General features: G+C 38.1%; 1 long non-coding RNA gene across 1 annotated transcript in view; it reads right to left on the reverse strand.

The window, feature by feature from the left end:
• The window catches only part of LOC111826074, a 97,165-nt gene that overhangs the window by 61,871 nt on the left and 13,205 nt on the right, over nucleotides 1-22,089 (reverse strand). Inside the window, exon 2 of the long non-coding RNA XR_002829318.1 lies at nucleotides 19,760-19,761. This is a non-coding gene — a long non-coding RNA (uncharacterized LOC111826074). The remainder of the gene's footprint in view (nucleotides 1-19,759; nucleotides 19,762-22,089) is intronic.

The raw sequence follows: 22,089 nt of genomic DNA on the forward strand, positions 1-22,089 counted from the left end.
GCCCCCTGTCACGCTGATCCCGGTGCCGGGAGGCATATTACCCTTTTACTATATAGGATAGAGGCCTGGTACACAGGTGGGGGCCGGCTGGTTTGCCCTGAAGGGTGTCCTGGATCAGGGTGGGGGTCCCGCTTGGGTGCCTGGCCAGCCTGGGTGAGGGGCTGATGGCTGTTTTCAGCTGGTCACACCCCCTTTAGGGTGGGGGTCCCCACTGGGGTGCCTGGCCAGTCTGGGTGAGGGGCTGAGGGCTGATTTCAGGATGGCGGGTGACTGAAGCTCCCAACCGCTCCTTTTTTCTTTTTCTTTTTTTTATTCTGGACCAGCTTTAGCTCTGAGGCTTGGCTCCAGCTCTGAGGCCTCGGCTGCTGAAAACAGGTATCTGGTTTGTTTGGGTTCTATAATCAAAACACTGTTTCAACTTCAGCTCTGAGATCCCGGCTGGCTGAAAGCAGGTTTCTGAGGTTTTGTTTAGCTTTTATATTTGTAACAATGTTTCAAACTGCAAGCTCAGAGGCCAGCAGCGGCAGATGGGGAACATTGGCTTCCTCCATCACTGAAGCAAGCAAGCCTCCTGTTCGCTTCAAGCTGCCTGGCTGCCGGCCGCCATCTTGGCTGGCAGTTAATTTGCATATCGCCCTGATTAGCCAATGGGAAGGGTAGCAGAGGTATGGCTAATTACCATGTTTCTCTTTTATTAGATAGGATATATATATATTAAAATAAAGGCCTAGAAGTTGAAACTTATAATTTTAAATTAAAAGTTAAGTCCAGTGAGATTAAACAATTTAATAAAAACAAACAAACACCCTATACAAAACCATACTGGTGGAAAGAAAGAAGCCAACTCTAAGACCTAGGGTCTCCTGCCTATAAGTCTATATTTTTCTCTATTCTTTTGGGCTATTATTTTCAATTAAATATTAACTATTAAAAGTTTACATAGTTGGATAAATAGAAGCAAACCATCGAATATCATAAATTAAGCTTTGTTTATCATTGTTAATAATCTCATAAAAATTCAGTAGAGAAAATTTTTAGAAATTACAAGTTTAGCAGATATTCTGAACTATATCATAAATCATATCTTGTCACAGAAAGGCATTTTTAAAAAATATCTATTTTTATTGATTCCAGAGAGGAAGAGAGAGGGAAGAGAGATAGAAACATCAAAGATGAGAGAGAATCATTGATTGGCTGTCTCCTGCACGCCCCCACTGGGGATTGAGCCCACAACCTGGGCTTGTGCCCTGACTGGGAATCAAACCGTGACCACCTGGTTCATAGGTTGATGTTCAACCACTGAGCCACGCTGGCCAGGGATAGAAAAGCATTTTAAGGTAAAAATATAGCAAAACTCTAAACTTGATTTTAAAGGTAAATTTCATATAATGCAAGTCTCACATTTTTTTTATTTTTATCAGCCATAATTAAATATTCATTTTTATTTATATGAATATTTAATATATTCACACACCTGGTGGGCTTTGGGTTAGTAGCATTATTCATCAGTCCTAAAATACTACTGTATGTTTAGTCAACTTAGATCTACTCATTCTGTTAAAATGAATGCTTAAATGTGGAACTCCAAAGAAAATGTGACCCTAAACTATAGATAAGTATTCACAAAGACAGAAAAACTGTTTTTCACTTTTCTTACCAAAGATAATTTATACCTTACACGAGTTAGGACTAAACACCTCAAACTCACTCAATGGGGAACTATTACATTCAGCAAATAGCATTTCTCTATCCCATTTTACAGGTCATCTCTTATTAAGCCCAGTTCCTACCAAACTTCTGCTTAGTCACAAGGGCCTACTGCAGGTACAATCCTTTCAGGCATTGATATACGGTGATTTTACTCTCCAAATTCAAGCAAATGAGCAGTTCAGCTCAGTGAAAATGCTGACTCGGGGCAATAAATATTTTAGCACGAGGCTCTTCACTAGCAAAGAAAAGTGTGCTTCTGTATGTTGTATACTAAAAAGGTCAGTGATTCTCAAGTAAATAGCTCCCTCCACTGGCCCAACCATCACTTTATACTCTGAAGTCTATAAAGTCACTTGAGTTCTCCTACTACCACGTTTGCATACAGACCACAGAAAGCTAGAGATGCTTGAGAATTCAGAAATACTCTACTAGAAGGTGAGTCAGCCAGCAGATAAGAGGTGGCAACCCCTGTTAGAATACTAAGAATTCAACGGAACTTTAATGAGATGCAGAAATACTTAATACCTATAAATGCCAGAACTTTCAGGGAAGCAAGACTGAAGGTTGAAAAACACACTCTAAAAAGGAGTTTGTAGTTCTGTGAGGATATGATGGTAACAAAGGGAGGAACAATGATCATTAAACTCCGTGGGTCTGGCTGGGGTTTTGCTTTGCTGATTGGATATTAAAGTTTAAAGATTGAACTGGGTCAGAGTTTAGATTGATTATTCTGTTTTACTTCTTTGGCCTTTTTTCATAAAATCTCATCCTTTCCCACAAAAACATTTTCAATTTGAGTGGATGCTCATGTTCAGTCTATATGGTGTGCCTATATTCCTATGTCAGAGATACTATGCAGTCCAAACTCTGCTGTACTAAGAAGTAGGCTCAAAAAGATGAAATGGTAACTAAAATGTCCTTACCTGAGCCCTGGGCAGATGACTTAAGCTGGTATTCTTCCTAGGAGAACAGTAGTTTCACAGAGTGTAGTTCCTCGACCACCACAGCATCAGCATCACTTGGGCCTTGTTAAAAATGCAAATGTCCGGCCCCACCTAAAATTAGAAACAAGGATGAAGGTCAGCCACCTGTATTTTATTGATTTTTTTTTTTTTTACAGAGAGGAGGGGAGAGGGATAGAGAGTTAGAAACATTGATGAGAGAGAAACATCGATCAGCTGCCTCCCGCACACCTCCTACTGGGGATGTGCCCGCAACCAAGGTACATGCCCTTGACCGGAATCGAACCCGGGACCTTTCAGTCCGCAGGCCGACGCTCTATCCACTGAGCCAAACTGGCTAGGGCAAGCCACCTGTATTTTAACAAGCCCTCCAGTTGATTATGATGTACATTAAAGTTTGAAAGCTTTGCTCTGATAAGTGTAATCAAAACGTTAAAGTTAATTATCAGCATTAATAAAAACAAGATATCTCAACAATTTTTATGAACTACATTTTAGTGAGTAAAATCAACTCTTTTTTGTTCAACTTCCAGCATCATTTATTTTTCCTATAATTTGGATACAACTAATTGCAGCAAGACAGGGCTCAATACTATTTAAGCCTCACTTTAGGTTCTTAAACCAGCTCAGCATTTGTAAATGTGAACTCACATTCCAGTAAAACTGAGAAACTAAAATTTGACATACCAATAAATTTACTCAATAGTGATGTAACTACAAAATTGTATATGTAACACGTGGACTCTACAGAATTTGGCCTTTAGAAACCAGCTTACAACACATAAACAAAGTTACTCTTTCCTTACCTGTCCTAACCAACTTAGTGTTACACCAACAGACCCCCTTCCCATAGCTTTTACCATGAAGAGACAGGTGATTCCTCCCTTTAAGACGAAGTAAAAAACAAACAAACAAACAAAAACCCCCCAAACCTCAAAATGTCCACCCAGAAAAAATGTTAACAGAACTATCCAATTGTAAAGTATCAACATATATAACATTAGAAATAGGTCATGGGCAACTCTGAAGTCTTTTACTAAGTAGCATAACAGAAAGTTACAGTGGTGACCAAAAGAACACACAGGTTTCTCATTAAACTTTGTTATTTTAATGGGTCTCACAATTCTGTGACAGATTTTGGTCATGTTGTTTCCATTCAAAAGTACTGATTTTAAAAACCAATAACTTAAAAACTGCCACACACACACATGAAAGAACCAAGTGGTCCACAAAGCATTCCCCTTTTTTTCTGAAGGTTTTCCGATGCATTGTAATCATTAACCAGGTCTTTTACTATTAAACTTAAATGGCCAATTGAGACACACAGTTCTGAGACCGTTCTTCCACCACTGATTCAGACTGGGGTGGCAGGTGTTGGGAATAATATCCATTAGCTTTCTAAGCTTTCTGGGCAGACTTGATGACTTTGCCAGCTCCAGCTGCCTTCTTTTCCACTGCTTTGATGACACCCACAGCAACTGCCTGTCTCATGTCACAAACAGTGAAAAGGCCCAGAGGAGGGTAGTCAGAGAAGCTCTCTCTTGAGTTACATTCAAGTTGATTGTTTTCAGTTGACCAAAGGTGGACAAATTGTCCTCACCCATGGTGATTGTATCCCTCCCAATATCCCATTTCCTTTGGCCCCAAATAACTATTCATTGTTCAGGTTCACTCAAGGACAGTTCCTGTGGGATTTTTTTTCCCTACTAGAACTTAACTAAGTTCCAAATCAAATTGGCTTTTCCACATTACTATAGGCATATTTCTTTTAAAACTATTTTTATTGATTTCAGAGAAGAAGGGAGAGGGAGAGAGAGATAGAATTATCAATGATGAGAATCATTAATCAGCTGCCTCCTGCACACCCCTTACTGGGGATAGATCCCACAACCTAGGCATGAACCCTTGACTGGAATCGAATTTGGAACCCTTCAGTCCGCAGGCTTTTGCTCTATCCACTGAGCAAAACCAGCTAGGGCACTATTGGCATATTTCTAAGAAAGCAATTTTAAAACTTCTGTTACTCATTTATAACTGACTTTCATTATTAGATTCCATATGTTTGAGGGGCCAAAAATGTTCATTAGTCTTCGCATATCCACACAAAGTATTATCTAGTATAGAGTCAGCATTTACTTCATATCTGCTACATGAATGATTGGATTGATTAACCTTATCTGGTCCTCATGGTATTAAGATTTTTATAGCCACCTGCCTTATGGAGAATTATAGCCAATATCATTTAGATAATTCTCTGCTCAACTTAAAGAGTTAAAATTTACTTAAGTCTGGATCACTCCAACACCCTACCAAAAGGCTCTAATTTCATTGTTTTGGAATGCAGTCAGAGCAACAGAATTTTTAAAAGTTCCCCAAGTGACTCTAATGTGAAGTCAAAGCTGAGAATCACTGACCTACAGTGATCTCCAGGTTGGTATCAAGACTTGTATTAAAATAACAGGAGTCCAGGTGTGTCACCACTTCTACAGTAAATGTGCTGTGTAAATACGTCTGGTTTAGGGCTACTGATATGACTGAGCTTATCTACCAACTTCATGCACTAAAGAAGGAAAAGATATTTAGAAAATGAAATATTTCAGTGTGTAGAAAATGAAGAGCAGACATTTCTAAAACTGAGAATTCACACTAACTGCTTCAAATGCCTTACCTAAGTCTTTCTCCAAGGCTCAATGGTTCTCTCTTGTTATTGATGTTTCTATCTCTCCCTCTCCCTTCCTCTTCAAAATCAATAAAATTTATTTAAAAACATAAAAATAAATAAAATGTAAATTCTGGCTATTTTTAAAATAAAAACTGTAATGTTTAGCCAAACTGGGCAGCAACCCTTCCTGACATGTGAGAAGAAAGCCAGAAGCTGTATCTCCAAAGCTTATTTTTTACAGGTCTCACAGGCCTCAGCTTGCCCAGGGTCCCCATGAAGTCTTCCTGACTCATTTATTAATGGTCTGGCTCTTGTCACTCTATGCTTAGGTGGGCCTCAGGTTTCACTGATGAGGGTATAAATGCCAAGAGGGAAAATGGGGGATGATAAAGAAATATCTCCCTGTTAAGTGAACCTGATGACTTTACCTTTGTTAAAACCAGTTCTACAAAGTGATCAGAGTCAACCTTATTGATCAGAGTCAACCTTATAGAAATTGTACCCAGTCCAAATATTTTAGAAAATAACTAAGGACAACATGGCTGGGAGGGGAGAAAAAAGAATGAAATTGAAAACATATATATATATATATGGAGAAAGGAAATTTTAATTTAGAAAAAAAATTGCCTGGGTATAGAGATGGTTTATGAATTTCAACTGTCAACATGTCTTATAAATTATAATTTAGAAGAAACTAAATAAATCAGCTTATACATATGCATGTGCACACAAAGTAGAAATTATTTCCTCATAGTATCATATTTTCTCTTCATTCTTGCTTAAATTTCAGATAATTGACACCTACCACTGGCTTTATTTTGTCTTTACAAATGCTCCGAGGTGGATGACTATAAGTTTTAAAATATTTTTCTTGATACAATTCAAAATATGTCAATAATAGCTATTATATTTTGTTTTGAACTGCCTCCAACTTCACTGACAACATTTCCTTGACTATCTTTCTTTGATCACTTCCTGTGGTAGTCATTTACTATACCCCCCACCTCTAGTCCAGTTGAAATGTTCTCTTCAGGTGGTTACATGTCTATGTATATAAAATTAAATTAAAGAAAAACTCTCTCCCAAATATGCCAAGAGAAAAAGAAATTCTGAGAAACATTTTAATGACATAACTTTCAAAATCTTTATCTTTTCATTGCTTCTCTCCATACTGACAGAGTCAAACATAATAATATTCTAGAACTTTAGCATTTAACTTTGTACTGTGTCATCTATAGTCTATCATCATTTTTTTTGTGGTATTTTGGACTAGGGATCTACTATCAGAATTACAGTCATTTCTTTGTCTACTCTATGTAGAACTAGAGAATATTCACTCCATTCAAGAAAATTACCAACCAATATTGCAGCATTGTCAGAGAAGACAATGATAGATTGTCATAGTTTTCTAGCCAATAAAAGGAGGGGCAGAATTTCTGAATTTCCAGAGAATCACTAACACACATACTAATACACATTATCTAGATATCTACTCACATATTTGCTCTCTCCATATATAAACTTATGTAGCCTGGGGACCCATAACTTCAATACTATTGACATTTGGGCCAAATAATTATTTGTTTTAAGGGACTGTTCTGTGTCCTGGAGGGTGTGGAGTATCCTGCACCCACTAGATGCCAGTAACACCCTGAGTCTTATAGTCACAATCAAGAATGTTTCCAGCTATTGACAAATGTCCTTGTAGAGTAAAATTACCCACTGTTGAGTACCATTGATGTAGTCCTTTCTAAATGGATATGGCTACTCATTTCTAAGAAATAGATTTACATATGAACTTCAAATGAAACATAAAAGACTATTAAAATCTAGTAATATTATTTGTGCTATATAGTAAATCATTATAGTCATCATTAATAAAGAGTTATGGAGCACCATGACTATTAATATGACCCAATATGAGATATAGGATCAAACTTACATAATCACTTAATCAGATATAGCATGATTTCAGGTAGTTAGAAAATTAATTTTTAACCAAAAAACTGTTTGCTGTACTAATTTCAAGAGACCAGACCACTCTTCACATGCATATCCTATATAATAAAAGTCTAATATGCTAAGTGCCCAGTCATCCAGTCATCCATTCAACCAATCAAAGCATAATATGCTAATGAATGCTAAGGCTGCTCAACCACTCGCTATGATGTGCACTGACCACCAGGGGACAGACGCTCTGACCAGTAGGTTAGCTTGTTGCTGAGGTCCGGCCGTTCGGGACTGAGCAAGATGGGACGCACATGCCCTGGAGCCGTCCTGCAGTCCCTCCCCAGCTGGCCAACCTCCTGCATCTCTCCCTGGCCCTGACTGTGCACCGGTGGGTCCCTCAGCCTGGGCCCTCTCACAATCTGGGACCCCTTGGGGGATGAAAGAGAGCTGGTTTTGGCCCGATCCCACTCAACACAGGAACTGCCCCCTGGTGGTCAGTGCCCTCCCACAGGGAGAGTGCTGCTCAACCAGAAGCCAGGCTCACGGCTACCAAGTACAGCAGAGGTCGTGGGAGCCTCTCCCACCTTCACTGCAGCACTAATGATGTCCGACTGAGGGCTCCCAGACTGCGAGAGGGCACAGGTTGGGCTGAGGGACCGCCCTCCCCTCCAAGTGCACAAATTTCGTGCACCGGGCCTCTAGTTCTAAAATAAAGCCTATCTCTACACTTCTTCAATTACATCTTTGTTTTATGAAACCTCTACTTGTCTCCTTTTTTTGAGATGTTCCTCATTGATGAGAGGTCTTCCAGTTATAATAGCCAGAATAAAATCATATCCTTAATTGTTTGGTTCATTCTGTCTTTCACATTTTTGTTGTTGTTGTTTGTTTGTTTGCATGGTTTTGTTCTCATTTATTTGTGTTCAGGTAGGGTGAGTAGAGAAGTCCAGCAATCTCTGAGGATCATGAGACTATCTTGCAAGCTATACTTGAGCAATCTCTCATCATTTAACAAGATTCCTACTTATTTGTATGCACACTCAAATTTGATTTTCATTATCTGAAATTTTTCCTGTATAGCCCTTCTAGTAATGTGTTAACTATTGCATTTTCTTGTCTTTCCTTGCTTTTTATATCCTGTGATTTTCTTCCATTATTAGAATAATTCAAAGTGGGTAAAATTATGCCTGAATTTCAATAGTGTCACCATTTGTGTATCATATTATTTCATAGCAGCCTTCTTATATGTTCTCCACCTACAATGACCTCCTCTCCAATCAAAATCCTATGTGTACTAATACAGCATTAAACATGTCTTTCTCCTCTAGATCATGAATGTCCTGGGATCTGAGACTGTATCGTATTCATTGTATCATGAACACTTAGGAAAACAATTGGAACACAGTGTGTGCTCAGTATATGTTTAGTTAAGTGCCTGAACTGAAGAAAAAGAACATAGCAGGAGATTTACTCATTTATTTATGTAACAAATAATCACAAAGGACTTGTTTCCATAGCAAACACTGCCTCAGGTCACACAAATCAGAGGTGAGCATGACATACAAAGTTTTTACCCACAATTCATGATTTCACTTAATGATATGTACTTTGAAGTAATATGAACTATGAAGTGATAAAGTAGATCTATAGAAAGTAAGTATCTGGTTTACATGAAAGACCACTCACAGGACAGGGTAATTGAGCTGAGGCAGGACAAATCAAAGGGCCAGTACATACACATGGAGAGGCAGGTGACAGTGTATTACAAACAGAGGTAAGAAGGAAAAAGTCTCAGAGATGAGAAAGAATTGGGTATTTTCATCTGACAGAGAGGATGCCATTGTGGCTGGATCATGGTAAACAATTAGAGGAGTAATATGAACTGAGAAGAGAGAGAGAGAGATTTCAATTTTAAAACATCTCTGTTATTGCTCTATGGAGAAGGGATGGGTATCAAATGAAAAAGCAGAAAAAATCTACAATAATAAAAGGGTAATATGCTAATTAGACTGGACATCCTTCCAGACATCATTCCGGATGTCCTTCCTTACAAAGCAGGGCCAGAGGAAAGCAGCCCAGGTCCCAGGTGCCTGCTGGCAGCCGGAGGAGGGAAGCAGCCCAGGTCCTGTGTGCCTGCCAGTGGCTGGAGGAGGAAAGCCTGGGTCCTGGGTGCGGGAGGGAAGCTGGGACCAGAGGGAAGCCGGTGCCACCAGCCAGAGGAAGGAAGACCTACTCTTGCACAAATTTTTGTGCATCGGGCCTCTAGTATAATATGAAATAGATGCATGCAATGGTAGACTTTACCTAATTTGAAACTTGCCTGAATCAGTAATGCTTAGAAGGATAAAATGACATTCCCAAAACAGAAGAAATTGACTGGACAGAGGTAGAAACAAGGAAAGTCACAAGAAAATACCTTATCTTAAATGTCACCAGAGGAATCTTCTTTCCCAGAGACTAAGGATGAGGCCTTTAGATCAGTGCTTCTCAGATTTAATACACATGGGAATCAACTGGTGAACTTGTCAAAATGCAGATTCTAATTCAGGAAGGCTGACATAGAGCCCCAAATTCTTCATTTTAAACAAGCTAAACATAGTGGTCTGCAGACATATTTTGAATAGCAAGGTTTTAGGCCTAAGTAAAGATAAACCATGTTAAGAAAAGGAGAAAAGCAATTAAGTCATTTTGAAAATAAAATACAACCATTACTGGTTTTAAGAATTCTCAACTGCAGTTTCAAGTAGTTAGGCATAAGGGCATGAATAAGCTTTATTCTGATTTACTTAGGCCACTGTTAGAGACTGGTCATTTTTTTCTATAATTGTTATGATCCCTTAAGTCTGAAAGCATTAAAAGAGAAAGAAGTTTCAAAACCATATTGAATATCTACTGGAGGCTCGGTTCCTTGGGTAGCCTTGTTTGGTGAAATCACATCATAAAATATTACTGTTGGCATTTCTTTTGACCTCTTTGGTGAATCAAAGACTCATTGATTCTTTGTGGAGCATGCTATGGTGGGGCTTGTGCATTTGTGAAATCATTTCCTTTTTAAAAAATATTTTTTATTCCATACTTCCATGTCTCCAGATCCACCCCATTCATCAGTGTATTTTGTTTCTTAGATTCCAGATATGAGTGACATCATATGATACTTGTCTTTCTCTGACTGACTTATTTCACTTAGCATGATACTCTCCAGGTTCCTCCATGCTGTATCAAAGGGTAAGAGATTCTTCTTTTTTACTGCTGCATAGTATTCACTGGTATAAATGTAACACAGCTTTTTAACTAATTTTATTGTTGTTAAGACATTTGGCAGAGTTAGGAAAATATGCTGCAATAAGTAAAGATAAACACATCTACTACAATGTCCTTTTTAAAATTTATATATATATATATATATATATATATATATATATATATATATAATACTAGAGGTCCAGTGCATAAAATTCGTGCATGGGGGGTTTTCCCTCAGCCCAGCCTGCACCCTCTCCAATCCAGAATCCCTCTCACAATCCGGGACCACTGGCTCCTAACTGCTCACCTACCTGCCTGCCTGATCACCCCTAACTGCCCCCCCTGCTGGCTTAGTCACCCCAAATGCCCCCCTGCCAGCCTAGTTGCCCCCGACTGCCCCCCGCTGCCTGGTCGCCCCCACGTGCCCCCCCATTAAGGGCCTGGTCACCCTATGCTGCCTGCTCCTCGGTCGTTTAGTCACCCCTCACTAACCCCCCTGTGGGCATAGTTGGCCCACGCAGGCTGCTGCTAAGTCATTTGGTCGCCCCTCACTAACCCCCCTGCTGGCCTAGTCACCCCATGCAGCCTGTTTGGTCATCCATTCAGTTGTGATGGTCACTTAGGCTTTTATATATATAATTATATATATATAATTTATAATATATATATATATATATATATATATATATATATATATAATTTCAGAGAAGAAGGGAGAGGGAGAGAGAGATAGAAACATCAATGATGAGAGAGAATCATTGATCAGCTGCCTCCTGCACTCCCCACGCTAGGGATGGAACTCGCAACCCAGGCATGTGCCCTGACCGGGAATCTAACCATGACTTCCTGGTTCATAGGTGACACTCAACCACTGAGCCACGCTGGCCGGGCTGTCCTTTTCATAAAAACAGTTTTACTTTACATATTTTGGGAATGAGTAAAGTGATAAAATGAACCTCAGAAAAAAATAAAGATTGCTATTCTGACTACAATTTAATTTGCTAATTTGGAACTATATCAGGCATCTCAGTATTGAACTATGGACAGTCAGGTCAAGGAATTAGACACATTTAATTTTAACATTTACTTTCTATTAATTGAAGATAATGGTTAATTGAATGATTTTCAATTTTTCTATGGTGTTTGAGTTTTATAATATACATTTCAAAGATCATTCTAAAATGGATGTAATTTGTATGATTAACATATGTTCATGCTAAGGATATTATTTGCAAATTTTAGACATTACACACTTGTGGGTTTCTCTGGGTAAAATTTTCAAAATAGTACATTAGAGACACACAGATTAATAGATTTTCTATGTCTTTCTAAAACATTTCAGAAAGAACTCATTTAAAAATAACAAACCCCTATTTTCAGTATCACCCAGGCACACTATTAGAGAGATTTAAATTCAGAACAAATTGCAATAAATACCATAATGATTTAGAGATTTGCAAGTCCAACAAAAACAAAACATGATTTATTTTGTCTTTAGAAAGTTAATATGCAATTTAATGTCTTGCATTTCACACATTTCATCTTCATCTAATTTTATAAAAACTCTTAAAATATTGCCTTTTGTTTGACAAAATTATAACTCATTGTCTTTGGACGTTTCAATCTTTCGATACTATTTATTGTTGTTTTATTTTTTTTCTGAAATACTTTCAAACCTCTTCCCATTTTCATGTCTTTACAGAGTATCCAGTGTTTCACTTTAATTCACACGAATAACATGCACAAAGCTTAGTACACTACATTTCAACTCAGAAATTTCTTTCAATTTAATATGTAGGTCAACGAAAATGACCTCCAGTGCATTTGAAAACTTTTCTGAGACTATGTAACATAGAAACCCACACCTGAAACCTATCTAATCATATTAACCAATGTCACCACAATAAATTTAATTAAAAATAAATAAAAAATATTATAAGGCAGCTGGCATATCTATGTTTTAAGATAAAAGGAAGATATCAATTTTTAAATAGGTTAAAATGCACACCTTTCATATCTGTTACCTCTGACAAATTAATCTAATTATTGTTTTTCTATCATTTTCATCAACTAAAGGTTTTTATTGTCTCCAGTAGTCATTCTTTTCACAATTTTTCTCACTTTGTTTTATCATTTCTGAAAGCCCAAACAATAAGCTGTGAATTTTGTTGTCAACCTAAGAAATTTAACTTACAGCTGTTTTCCATGACATTTCTTTTGTTCCAATAGTACAACCAGGATAATTTTTATCGAAGTAAATACAACCCATGATCTCCTAGCTTTCTGTGCTGCTCTGCACTTTAAACATAATGATACACTTGCCCATTTTAGCTGAACTAAAGATGCTATAATTATTGAGGCACAAGCTGATAAAGGAAACTAGAGGATGAGTCAAAGGAAGAAGAATGGAGGCTGAGAGACAAAGTAGTTTTAAGTGAGGAGAAAAATGTAAAAAAAAAAAATTGTAAGATTGGAACGCAGTAATTTACCATTATAGATATGTCCAGAATCTCTAACAAAATAAGCACTTGGGCCCTAACCAGTTTGGCTCAGTGGATAGAGCGTCAGCCTGCGGACTGAAGGATCCCAGGTTCGACTCCGGTCAAGGGCAAGTACCTTGGTTGCGGGCACATCCCCAGGAGCGGGTGTGCAGGAAGCAGCTGATCAATGTTTCTCTCTCATCAATGTTTCTAACTCTCTATCCCTCTCTCTTCCTTTCTGTAAAAAATCAATAAAATATATTTTACAAACACACACACACACACACAAATAAGCACTTGGTATATAGCAGGGGTCTGGCCCTGCCAAAGCATTAGGAGTGAGTTAATTAAATGTTTGGCCAAATATATCAGGCTAAAACTTAAAATTAGCAGCTTAAATTTTTAAGTTGATAATTTTGTATACTCGTGAATATAAATATCCAAATGGCCTTTGGCAGAAAAAAGGTTTCCCACCTTTGGTATAGAGCAGTGGTCAGCAAACCGCGGCTCGCAAGCCACATGCGGCTCTTTGGCCCCTTGAGTGTGGCTCTTCCACAAAATACCATGTGCGGGCGCAATTGAAACTTCGTGGCCCATGCGCTGAAGTCAGTTTTCGGCCTGGGCGAGTCTATTTTGAAGAAGTGGCATTAGAAGAAGTGGGGGGTGTCAGTCAGTCGGAGACGTGCAGGCGGGCCCGGGATACGCAGCGCAGAGGAGGTACATTCTTTTGAGGTATGCTCACTGAAGTCGACCCCTTCCAACTCTCCCATCCACACTGGTCTATCTGAAACAAGTATACAAGATGAGTGTGGATGGGAGAGTTGGAAGGGGTCGACCTCAGCGAACGTACCTCAATCAGATTGAGGACGTTTTTAGCAAAGGCCAGCTTAGGAGTACCCTAATTAAGTTAATAACAATGTACCTACCTATATAGTGTAAGTTTAAAAAATTTGGCTCTCAAAAGAAATTTCAATCGTTGTACTGTTGATATTTGGCTCTGTTAACTAATGAGTTTGCCGAGCACTGGTATAGAGTAAGACCTTTAAGACAATTCAAAAACATTAGAAAATAAGTATAAAGGGACATGTCTCAGTTATGTTAAAATACATTGTCCCTGCATATCAATGTTACAGATATTGTCTATCACCATTAACATTGACAATTACTAACATTTGTATCTAAGAGACTGAAGTTACTTTCATATATTATCATATATCAAGAGAGGCACTCGCTAGACAGGTTAACATGGACCTTACTATGTGCCAGCCACTTCACTGATTGACATAAAGTACAATCACTTAGTCCCCAGAAAATATCTACAAAGTAGCATCATCTCCATTTTATAGACAATGAAAGTGAGACTCAGAAAAATCAAGCCACTTTCCCTAAGTAACTTAATCCATGGAATCACAAGAGATTTAAATTCATACTTGTCATTATTTAATAGAAATTTAAGTTCAGGGAGAAAACCAAAGAAAACATACTAGAGATTGTTAAAATTCCAATTCAGGACACTTAACAATGTGACAAATAGAAATCATGAGCAATAATAGAAATCTGACTGACAAAAGTTCAAATAACAGTAATTTAGAAGAAAAAAAATCCATTAAATAAAAGCAAGACCTCCTTTGTTAATTTATGTCTATGACCCACATGAGATTGCTACAAACTCCTGGTTCTCAAAGTTTAGCTGTGTCAGAATCACCAGGAGGGCTGATAAAAGACTTGCTAGACTTCTCCCTTAGGGTTCAGATATGGTGCCTCTGGGGAACGAGCCTGCGAACTTCAATTTCAAACAAAAGTTCCGGTGATGCTCATCTGCTGGTACAGGGACCATACTTTGAGGAACGACAGTGTAAGCTATTTAATCTGCAATGTCCAGTAAACATAGGGTACTTGAAAGCCCCATGATATCACTTAAAGGAGTAGTGACTTTACAAAATAATTCATTTAAAAAACAAGTTAAAACATAAAAAAATTATAGAGGATTAAAAAACTAATGAAATGGTCTGAAACTTATATTTTATATTCATTCAATATTACTCAGAAAGCATTTCTATAACATATTTTGCTGAAATACCATGCAGAAAAAAAGAATGTGGGATCATATTGTAGAATATTTTTACATTTAATTTACTTTCTTTAAGTACAGTAAACTCAGGGAATAAAGAAGAATGGTGTTCATTGATTATAGGAATTTGAGAGAAATACTTTACATGAGAAAATAAAAAGCACTTACCAATGGAAATACAACTATCACTCATTGGAGCCAAGTGGGAGTATGCCTTTATATACAGTTAGATTATAATGTTTAAAATATCTTCATATAATCATATCCTATATAATAAAAGGGTAATATGCAAATTGATCCTAACAGCAGAATGACTAAGAATGACTGGTCACTATGACACACACTGATCACCAGCGGGCAGATGCTCAATGCAGGAGCTGCCCCCTGGTAGCCAGTGCACACCCACAGGGGGAGCTCTGCTCAGCCACAAGCCAGGCTGCCAGCTGCCAGCACAGCGGTGGTGGTGGGAGCCTCTCCCACCTCCTTAGCAGCGCTAAGGATGTCTGACTGCAGCTTAGGCCTGCTCCCTGCTGGCAAGTGGGCATTCCGGGCTGCCAGAGGAGTGTCTGACTGCCAGCTTAGGCCCGATCCCCCCCGGAAGTGGGCCTAAGCCAGCAGGTGGACATCCCCCAAGGGGTCCCAGACTGCGATAGGGCACAGGCCGGGCTGAGGGACCCCCGAGTGCACAAATTTTTGTGCACTGGGCCTCTAGTAAATTATAAAACTCCTGGTTTAGTGCCTGCCTACTCATGGCCAACCTTAAAAGAAAGAGAGCCTCATCAAATTTAAAAGAAGAGAAAACATACCACAGAGGGTCTCAAACCACGATGGAGATAAACTAAAAATTAATAATATAAAGACACCTGGGAAATCCCAAAACATGTGAAGATTAAACAACATACTTCTAAATAACACATGGATCGAAAAAGAACTATCTGTTTTTTATCCTACTTATCCCTGCTCTGTGGCTCACCCCATTCATCTGACACTTGTCCATGAAGGAGATAGTTAATAGTCTCCACTCTAAAAGTCTGATCCTCTTCTGGCATTTTTTCTCTCAACACTTCAGAGATATCAAAATAAAATATAATGAAAAATACATGACCTCTGCTTTGGGTTAATTTCAATTTGTTGACTTTCACAATGGTCTTTGGGATAACAAAGACAACTAAATCACTGAGGCTTCCCTCCAACCCTTATCCCCACACAGAACAGAGATTATCCCTTGGGTGCCAACTTCATGTCAAGGTTACAAAAACTCTTATGTACTCTGACTGGAGTGTTTTGTTTGTTTCAAACCACAGATTGATTCCTCCAAAGAAATGGTCTCAGGGAGAATGAGACTATTAGTTTGAGTGACTTTAAATCTACATAGTTGTTTCGTTTTGTTTTAAATATGCAAATTACACCTTGAAGGGTTTACAGCTAAACCATTCTCAGCTCACATCTTGATGGGGATTAGTTCTTGAAGAGTGGGAAAGTAATATAAAGGATCTATGGGGTAGTGTAAGAAAGAGTAATTATTTTAAAACTCTAATGCTATATCTCAGATACTGGTTGCACAACTCGAGAAAATTGAGACCAGGGCACTGGATGGCTAGAATGTCATAGACCAAAATCTCTGATTCCTAGAATCTTATTTTTCTACTAATTGTAGTAAAAGTCTAGAAAAGTCCCAAAGACAACTTCAAAATGGAATACTTAAAATCATCTTCCACACTAATATCTGCACTGGGTAAACATTATAAAACAACTTTTCATTTGCAACTATAATTAGCACTATCTCTCTCGTTTCCCAAATTATAAAGAAAATGTTTTTGGTAATTTTCCATTTACTATTTTTTTGAGAAGAAAATATACTTTTACATTTAATGTGTAATTCACCCTACTTTTTCTTTAAAATAATTAGAAATGCATAGGTAAATGATTTAATAGTGTTAGCACTTGGATTTTAAAGATAGTAATTTGGATTCAAATATTAATCTCTGAATTCTATTTGAAGGTCTGCAGGCTTCCTTACAAAACAAAACAAACACAAAACAAAAGCAAAATGTCTTTTGTCTCTTTTGTTAACATTTTCTTTGGAGTCAATAATAAAAAAACCTTTTAAATTAAGAAGCTACTTTTTCTCCTTTAAATATGATTTGTGGCAAGTGACATGAAGTTAATAGCTTTGAATCAACTGCAAAACCTGCTAACCTGCTGCTTCATAACCTTCTTTACAACTTGGCATTAAGTTTTCTCATCTCATTTATACTAGTTAAGTCTTCTTCGATAATCAACCTGCCCCTGACTCACCATTCCTGGCTACGGAGCTATCCAATACTGCTTTCTCTGAATAGAAGTATCTTGCTACACTTCTCTTTCTAGACTCTCTTAAAGACTGATTCCATTAAATATTTCTAACATCATCTTACCTTATACCATGCTTCTTTTAAATAACAGTCAAGCAAGGGTAGAAAGAAGGTAAAATATATGTGAGGCAGACTCGAGTGGACTTCCTTATTACCATCCTGAACAGGACCACAGGGAAAAAGCCAAGGTGCACAGCCATCTGACACCATTAAAAAGAGAAGCCGATATTACTTGAATGTTAATGCCAAGTTACCTTTCCTTTCTACATTGGTGGGTATGGATCTTCCATTCTGTGCCCAAGAATTTGAAAGCCCTGTCCAACTCCTCTCATCTGAACACCTGCTTCATTATTTCACTGATTACAATTCTCAAGGTGTATTATATGGAAAAGAAAGTCAAACATCAATTTTGGGTAGAACCCCAGAGCTATGATATGAGACACACTACAAGGTTAAAGCTTAGAATATCTTGAAGAATTAAGTTATTTCCCCTGATTCTATTTCTCTCAAATGATATTAATGGGACATTAATTATATAATTGAAATTCATAGGTAAAGGGGTAGTCATTAAAGGTTTTAAACTAAGAAGAAATAAAATGAGTTATTCTGATTTGACAACTACCAGAGAGTATTGTGATGGTCAAATTATTGATCATGAAGGCCTGAACTTGGTTTTAGAACTAAATAAGGAAACAAAAAAATAAAAAAACACATTCTCAGTATATCATCAGAGATTAAAACATTAAGAGTTAAAAACTGTTGTTATGACGGGGATAAAGGATAGAGAAAGAAGGCCAGGCAGAACAACAACAACAAAAAAACACACCTAAAAGAGTGGGTGTTTTATTTGTGTATTTGCATTGTGGGTGCTCAGTACAGGGCTGTAGATCTGGTTAGGCTTTATAAATGCTGAACTTGAGTGCTGAAGATAGCCAGAAGAGATGGTTAGCAAAGAGTCAAGAAATCTAGGACTGAAAAAGTCAAGACTAATTTAAAAGTGATCAGCACAGAGAAGATACTTTAGACCACATGAATCGATAAAATAAAATAAAGAGAGAACAGAATTAAGTATAAAATCTCAGTAAGTGCCTAAAATTAGGAAGCAGAAAGAGGAGAAAATCAAATGCTGCTTATCACTCAGCAATAATATCACCAGATCATTTGCTTCACCAAGATACAGAACAGCAGTGTTAGTACTTGAAAATTTATAATAATACTATGTATTATTCCATTTATCTATACTAATAAAAGGGTAATATGCTAATTAGACCAGACGTCTTCCTGACATCCTTCCAGGCAAAGCCACAGCGGCTACAAGGGCCAAGGGTCAGCAGCTGCGGCAGCTGTTAGGGCCGGTCCATCACTGAGATCCCTTTTACAGAGGCCACGGGAGAAGGCAGAAGGGAGAAAGTGAGAAGGCCAGCACCATGGGAGAAGGCAGAAAGGAGAAGGCAGAAGGGAGAAGGCAGAAAGGAGGAGGCAGAAGGGAGAAGGCCAGCACCATGGGAGAAGGGAGAAGGTGGCAGTTAGGGGGATCAGGCCAGCAGGGGAGAGCAATTAGGGGTGAACAGGCCAGCAGGGGAGCAGTTAGGGGCATCAGGCAGTCAGGCAGGTGAGCAGTTAGGAGCCAGTGGTCCCGGATTGCGAGAGGGATCCCAGATTGGAGAAGCTGCAGACAGGGCTGAGGGAATTCACCCCCTCCGTGCATGAATTTCGTGCATCAGGCCTCTAGTCTTATCTCAATAAAAAGATAAGATACTATTACTATTACTATTTTGCAAATATTGACAGCAATGAGATTCATTTACTATCCATTCATAAGATATTTACTCATGGGTATAAGGTAATGTGTGAAGTGTTGGGAGATACGTTTATTAATATGACATGCAGCTTATCCTGCAGAGTGGTCAAGCAGTCCTACTATCCTATAAAATAAAAGGCTAATATGCAAATTGACCAAACGTCAGAACAACCAGTCACTATGATGTGCACTGACCACCAGGGAGCAGATGCTCAATACAGAAGCTGCCCCTGGTGGTCAGTGCACTCCCATAGGTGGAGCGCCACTCAGCTACAAGCCAGCTCAGGGCTAGCGAGTGCAGCAGCGGTGGCGGGAGCCTCTCCTGCCTCCATGGCAGTGCTAAGGATGTCCTACTGTGACTTAAGCATCAATGGGACAACATCCCTCGAGGGCTCTCAGACTGCTAAAGGGCACAGGCCGGCCTGAGAAACCCCCCGCCCCCGAATGCACAGATGTGATGCACTGGGCCTCTAGAATATTTATAAAACACAATGCTTACTCAAATTAAACTAACTACAATTTAAACTCCTTTCATCAACAGTTTACCCTAGAAAAGGAATAACTAGTATGTACACATTTTCACATTTATCATCTCATTTGATCTTTATAGCAATCTTGTTAAAATAGGTAGGCAGGTATATTCCCACATCTGACTGACAGCTTGTTCTGGCCTATCTAACCACATATGTCTTCTCTTAAGATATCTGTAAGCAGGGGCAGAGTGCTGATGATGGAAAATCTGGTACAATTCCAGCTTCCCTCCTTAGGAAATATTAAAATCCTGTGGCTTCCTTAGAAAGATTTCTCCTATCATTAAAGGTCAGGCCTTTTGGTTACCAGGGACACAAGCATTTCCTCAGATTCTTTTTTTAATTTTGTTTATTCAAACTTATATAATACAGAAGTATATTTTAATATTTATTTTTCATATAAAGGTGATGAATTCATTATGTAATATTTAAGACTAGAAAATAGTAATAAAAGCATCAATTATAATTATCTCTTTAGAGGCAACTATCATTAAGATTCTAGTGTTCTCTATAGATATATCTAAAGGTAGGTCTATATTTACATCTGTTTTATCTATATATATAGTGATGCCATCTTTTGTATTCAAATGTATACCCTGCTTTTATCACTTAATAAAATAATTTGTCCATGTAACGATATACCAGAACATAATTTACCTTACCATTTGCCATATGAGGATTACATTGGAAAGTTTTGTTTGGGAGAGGTTGAACATAATGTTTATTCATATGGTTCTCATGTCTATAGTACTTCATGAAAGTAAAAAGCCCTTTTAAGTAAAATATAGCTGGAAGAGCACTGATAAGAAAATCCATAGCACTATGTAATCCCATTAACTCTGCACTTAACCTACTCATTTTTTATTAATGACTTGGATGAATGTGTCTGATCAACTGTGTAGATGGCATGAAACTGGGAGAAATAATAAACATGTTGGATGATTAAATCATAATCCAAAAGGATCAGGCAGGTTGAAATCATGGGCTAAATAAAAGAAGAATGCACATTTAAAAGGATGAAAATAAATTTCTATGCTTGAGTTACAAACAAAAAAGCATCTCTAGTAGATGATATGGAATGTGATTAAACAGCAAGTTCATGCAAAATAAAAATAACAAAAAGATAATGGTGCAATGTGGCTGAAAGAAAAGCCATTTTGAGTGCTTTAATAAAAACTCAGGAACCTGCAGGTTTGTTTTTCTCTAAACTGAACAAGTCAAACATGAATATTTCAAATGGTCGCCATCTAACAGAGAGTGCTCATGTTGCAAAAGTCTCTATATATAATATATAAAGGAAAGTTAAAAATATTAAGGATATTTATCCAGGAGACAATGATAGTAAATTTTAGAAATTAACTCAATAGCTGTATTAAAATATGTGGAAGGATTTAGGAAAAATAATTTGACTTATACTATTAGACTTATTTTCTGTTCTATGAAAGCAAAATTAGTACCTAAATAGGTTCTGGTACCAATTCCAATGTGGGGGAGGGGAAGTTCCTACACAAATAAGCAATTCTTGGGATACCATCTGGGTGTCCTACAATTGAACTCACTTCTGACACTACCTATCCAGAGAGAGCATCAGGTTAAGGGCTTAAGTCCCACAAGACCATCATTCACTTCATATGCCAATCACAAGCCCTGTGCTTTTGACCCTACCATTGAGTTTCCAATGATCCCCTACAACTCAGGATCCAATTACAAGTCCATATCGCTCCCTGAACTTCTGACAGACTAACTATAAATCAGAAGTCCCTAAAACCTCCATCTTAAGTTTGATTAATGTCCTAGAACAACTCACAGAACTCAAAAAAACAATTTGTTTACACACAAATTACCAATTTAATACAAAGGCTGTTAAAGGCTATAAATCAATAGCAAGATAAAGAGATACACAGTTTGAGGACCCAAACAAAGGGGCTTCTCTTCCTCATGGAGCTTGGAGCCCAGCACCATGGCAAGTGGAAGCATTCTGGTTCCCCAATGGGAGCTCTGCAAACTCTCTCCTTTTGTTTCTTTGTGGAGGTTTCATTACATAGGCATGGCTGATTAACTCATTAGTGAGTGATTCAACCTCTAGCCTCTCTCCTCTTCTCTGAAAATCAGGGGGTGGAACTGAAAGTTCCAACTCTCTATTCATGGTTGGTCCCCCTAGCAACCAGCCCGTATCCTTAGGCACTTTCCAAAAGTTACTTTCATTAACATAAACTCAGTTTGGTGGTAAAGGCCTGTGCTGAATAAGACATCCATTTCACCTTGAGGCTCTGAAGCACTTTCAGAAACTGAGGACAAGAAACCAAATCTATATATAAAAAAGGGT

The sequence above is a fragment of the Myotis lucifugus genome, unplaced genomic scaffold, assembly GCF_000147115.1.
Source record: "Myotis lucifugus unplaced genomic scaffold, Myoluc2.0 scaffold_53, whole genome shotgun sequence".
In the NCBI taxonomy this organism is placed as follows: domain Eukaryota; kingdom Metazoa; phylum Chordata; class Mammalia; order Chiroptera; family Vespertilionidae; genus Myotis; species Myotis lucifugus.